This window comes from Hippopotamus amphibius, chromosome 3 (genome assembly GCF_030028045.1).
Source record: "Hippopotamus amphibius kiboko isolate mHipAmp2 chromosome 3, mHipAmp2.hap2, whole genome shotgun sequence".
Classification (NCBI taxonomy): Eukaryota; Metazoa; Chordata; class Mammalia; order Artiodactyla; family Hippopotamidae; genus Hippopotamus; species Hippopotamus amphibius.
Genome location: NC_080188.1, coordinates 154,397,717 through 154,403,140, shown reverse-complemented (window position 1 = coordinate 154,403,140; position 5,424 = coordinate 154,397,717).

Below are 5,424 nucleotides of genomic sequence, written 5' to 3'. Positions count from 1 at the left end.
ATTAAAGGTACTTTCATGTTTGTGCAGCCCTCTAAAAAGGAAACTGTGCCTGGGGTTTTTCTTTTTAACTATGGTGATAAGCTGTGGATCACATTTTATTCACTCTTCAAATTGTATAATTAATTACAGGAAAGGCCACAACAGGTAATTAACAAAAAAAGGAATATGTCTGGTTTGGCAAACATAAAGAACTAGCCAACATCACCAGTAATGAAAGGAAAACCACTTAGAACACGATCGCATATTTGCCATTGAAACTTAGCAAGGTTTGAAAAAATTAAGGCCTGATGAGGAAGTGGAATGATCATGGCCCCCAAGAGCAGGTAGAGCTGCGGAGGCACCTGAGCTCCTCTGTTTATTGGCTTTGTGACCTTGGGTAAGTTAGTTTCTTCTCTGAGCTTCAGTTCAACTTCTGAAAATAGGGTTAAAATAGACCTCTTAGGGTGATGAATTTGAAGAAATGATGCGTAAAAAGTACTTAGTATGGTCCACACCCTACTGGTAGTAAACCCTCAATAAATGTTCAATAAATGCTTAGCAGTGTTACACTTTGGTGTAATATTTTGGCTTCTGGGAGGAGCTAATTCTAGATACAGAGAAGTCTTAAGTACCAAGAAGTTGACTGTAGCAGTTTTCATGGCAGCCAAAATATAGAACCAGCCCAAATATCCAACAATCAGGGAATGCTTTTTTTTTTAAGAACTTTTATTGAGATACAGTGAACATACAATAAACTGCATATATTTAGAGTGTACCATTTGGTACTTTTTTTCTTGTTAGTAATGTATATATGGCAATCCCAATCTCCCAAGTCATTCCCCCCCCAACCCTCCCTGCTTTCTCGGTGAATGCTTTAATAAATTGAAGTATAGCCTCTTGATAGATGACTATGCAAAAATGAAAAATATTAGTTTATTATAACAGAAAATGCTTATTTAAAAATTTTATAGTAGCTTTATTGAGATATAATTTACATCCCATACAATTCACCTAAAGGGTACAATTCAGTGATCTTTAGAATATTCACAGAGTTGTACAATCATCACCACAATCAATTTTAGAATATATTTTCATCACCCCTAAAATGCTTTCTTTTAATGGTAAGCAAAAAAGGATAGAAATTTGTTACTACTGCATTATCACAGCTATACAAACAACACTAGAAGAAAATATGTCAAAATGTTAACAGTACTTCAATGATGGGACTCTGATTTTCTTTTCCTTATTTCTACTTTTCCATGTTTTTAAGGATTTCCATAAGCAAGGTGTGTTAATTTGCTAATGCAAGGAAATTTCAATTTTAAAAAATTGTATACCGTATTACAGTTTGGCTGCAGGGAACATAAAACGCCAGTAAAGCTGGCTGAAACAAATAGGGATTTATTTTTATCTCACAAAAAGAAATTTGGAGTTTAAGGTGTATAATATTGTTCAAAATAACTGAACGTAATATGAGCCTGATTCAAATAAACCAACTGTAGAAAAAATTATGTTCAAGAAAATTTGAAACTGACTAGATATTTGGTGATATTTAGAGATGCTTGATCTTATTGAGCATCAGCAGCTATTCTGTGACCATGAGTTAAAAAGCATAAAAGGAAGGCTAAGAGAATCACAAACACATTGGCCTGCTATCTTTGGTTTTGTTTTTTGTTTTTGGCCATGCTGTGTGGCTTGCGGGATCCTAGTTCCCCGACGAGGGATTAAACCTAGGCCCTCAGCAGTGAAAGCACAGAGTCCCAACCACTGGATTGCCAGGGAATTCCCTGGCATGCTGTCTTTGAACTCCTGAAATTAGTTCTGCAACCCAAGCCACTGCATTAGCATTTAAGGCAGAACGTAAGGGCTCACCACATCCCCTCACCAGCTGTGTTACATACTTTATCCAGAACAGGAAGGGAGGCTGGGAGAGATTTTGCAGCCTCTATTTTAGACAGACAAGGGAGAAGAGGATTGGGTATAAGAATAGGAGAAAGCAACCTATAGTGATAGCCACATGTTCAGTTGTTAATAAGATCAAGCATTATAAAAAATAAATAAACCTCTCCAGGAAAGGCTTCTTCAGTAGTTTGAATTTTTGCCAGTTAGTTCTTTTAAATCAGAATCCTGGAATCAGTTTAAAGAGACTGCACAAGACTTCTAGTTAGTGCCTTATCACTTAACGTGTGGGTCCTCAAACAGAAGCAGCAGTATCTCAGGCCCTACCCCAGCCTACCAAGCCGGAGTCTACATTTTAACAGGATCCTAAAATTCCTATATGTATAAAAGTTTAAGAAGCACTGCTGTGGTCCATGCCCATCAGATGCTTATGTAAGAGGAATCCTAGCTCAAGCCTAAGCCAGGCTGACCCTAAGTGTCAGGCCAGAGGGCCAGTAGGGTAGGTCCATCAGGGGTCTATGCACACTGGGGATGGCTTCCCTCTTTGAGAAAAATGTACCTTAAAGAAAGAGGCTCAGGCATACAAGTTTGATCCCAGAAAGTGTTTCACTATTCAATCATCCAATATTTTATCTCCTGTATACTCTCAATAGAATGGCAAATAAAATCAATATAAGATATAGTCCCTGCTCTTAAAGAACTGGTGGGGGACATGGAGATGCCAACAGACATTGCCGTGTTAAGTGATCTCCTTTTGATGGTAGGACAGGGGGCCCTCGGAGCATAAAAGAGGGCATCTCTCTCAGATGTTGGGAGTGGACATGGGTAGCTTCCTGGAGCAAGTGGTATCATAGCTGAATCCAGCAGGATGAGTAGGATTCAGTCAACAGAAGGGGGAGGAAAGTGGGTGAGGCTAAACTGAAGAGACCGTCTCCAGGCCAAGGGCACAGTGCTTACAGAGACTGGTATGTGAGAGAGAGCAGGCGAGTTTGGAACCACTAGGGAAAATGAAGGTGGTGGTAAGGGATGGGTCTGGAAGGGAAGGCAGGGTTCAGATCATGGCGGGTCTTGGGCACCATATTAAAGAGTCCTAACTTTAATCCCGAGGTTAACACAGAAGAGAACTCTCCTAAGAACTGTCCCTGCCTCCCTGATTGTCTTCCGTGTCAGTTTCCATGGCTTTCATGGATTCCCCTGAGAGCTGGGGAGAGAGGGCTTCTAAAGAGGCATCAAACCGAAGGAGCCGTTTGCCCAGTCCCCTGAGGGACATTGGGTGCGCAGGGCAGCTCACCGTGTTGGGCCCTGGCAGCAACAGGAGTGGGTAGCCCAGCATCCGTGGGAGGGAGGGAGCACACTCTGACATGCTCTTCAACGTGGGTGCCCTCGACAAGGGCAGCAAATGTAGCAGTGCTACGGGAGCAAGGGCAGCAGAGGGCAAGTCGGGAGATGCTCCCCGGTGTTGATGAGTAGACATGAGGCACCACTGTGGGACTCCCACAGAGGGAAGGAAGGAGTAGCTGCAATTGCCCCATGCATATAGGCTGGGGTGGGGGTGAAGGGGAGCAGTTGAAACCACTCCGCGTAGAGAACTCTAAAACTGCACTGCCTTGTTTTGTGAGTATTCATGATGTGACACAAGTATTTCATGACGGTTTCTTTAAGGCTCACCTTTCCCTGGTAATCTGGGGAAAGTGTGTATGGGGAGTGGGGCTGCTGTCCTCCCAGGATCACTGTCCTCCATCTGTAGGAAACTGCTGCCACCAAGCTGACCTCAGCAGAGGGCTGATGCAAGGAAGCTGTGTGTGTAACAGGCTTTTCTGAAATGTTAGACATAATGAGGAAACCGAAATGTAGGAGGAAAGAACTGGACCTACTTTGGCGCCTTTCCCAACACATAGTCAGCCACCCACACCACCCCACCTTCAGCTACCCACCGAGGCAGCAGGAGCCATGACACTGAGATTTTCTTGACGTTGAGCCAAATCAAATTTCCAGGCAGGGCTCCCTCCCCCACTAGTCTCAGGAACAGGAAGGCAATCCATAGAGTGATTTATTCTCTCATCAAGGGCAAACTCCCAGCCATCAGGGTGTTTTATTTTTCCAGTTCTAACTACTCGTCTGCCTCCCCTACGCATCCTGGAGCTCCTTGGGTTGGCAACTGTATCTTAATCATCTCTGGATCTCTTCTCAAAATCTCGACTCCATGCAGAACGAGCCCACTTCTTTTTCAAGCCGTTTCCAGCCCAAATAGACATTTGAAACCACAAAACCAATACCCTAGATATCACCTCCTACTTATTCCTGTGAGAAGTTCCTAAAATGAGCAAACTGCTGCTGAAAGGCGTCCCCATCAACTTCATTATGCGTGTTTATCCCTTAACAGTCTGTCCTTCCCGGGCATGGGTTGTGTTCGTGCAGGTAAACGTCACTATTTACCCCGGGGTAAGACGTGCCACCCAGAGAGGGTGTTCTCCCTCTGATCGCCAAGCAGTTAAGGGAAGTGCTGGCTGTCGAAACAGGATTCAGCTAATTGCATGTCCCACGGGGCACTGGATTCTGCGGGTGCGTGTTCTGCATCTGGGGCAACACGGCTTATTCTATCACGTGTGCTGTTAAAATCACTACCCAGCCAAAATTCAGGCTGGCAGATGGAAGAAATTCTTAAAGGCTCTATTTCTGGTTTTCAACATTCAAAGAAACACTGTGCTACCACCTCTTAAAAATAATTGGTTAAGCACCAAGTTATACTCATCCCCACAGTCATAAATAAAGAAGTGCTAGACCACATTATTCACATGCAGAGTATTGATAAGAATTCCTACATGCAAGAAAAAGGATTATTGATGTTCGGGAGGCTGTCTTTTTTTTGCTTTTTTTCCCCTTTCCTTCTGTCCTCAAACCCTACCCTTACCCCCCAGCCAAGAAAAGTCTTGCTGATTAAAGTGAAGAGGCTGATCTTTGAAGTAAAATTAAACTTTACTCTTCTGTGAATCAAGAAATAATCTCAAGACTAAAATAAGAAAGTGCCAAACCAACTTAGCATTTGGTTCTGAGAAAGATTCCCTCTAGAAACTTGGATGGCAGAAAATGAAAGGGAAGCCAATTCGCTTGTGTGAAGCCACGCTAACTTTGAACGAGCTTGCTCTAGAAAAAATGCACCCGTTAAGAAGGTACATGAAGGCAAGCGGGCTGCTTCCCGCTCGGTGCACACAGACAGCTTCCTGCCTGTTTCCTGCTGGCAGAGTAGGTGAGTGGGGAGCAGGAAAAAATATGCAGAGGTGCTGCAGCTGCGTACCAACCAGCATTGCTTCCACGGGCTCTTTGGCGTTACAGGACCACATGCACTGAAAAACGATGGCTCTGGAGAATGTTCTCGTGAGTGGGTGTAACCTGAACACACCCCTGCCTAATGAGTCACTCTCTGGAGAGCCAGAAGGGGGCTATTCTAGGTGCAGTGCCCACGTGGGTGAGGATGCCGCTCCTTGCTTCTTGACAACGGGACAATGTTGTGACAACTCCAGTTCCTAGAGAGCCATTGTTAAAATC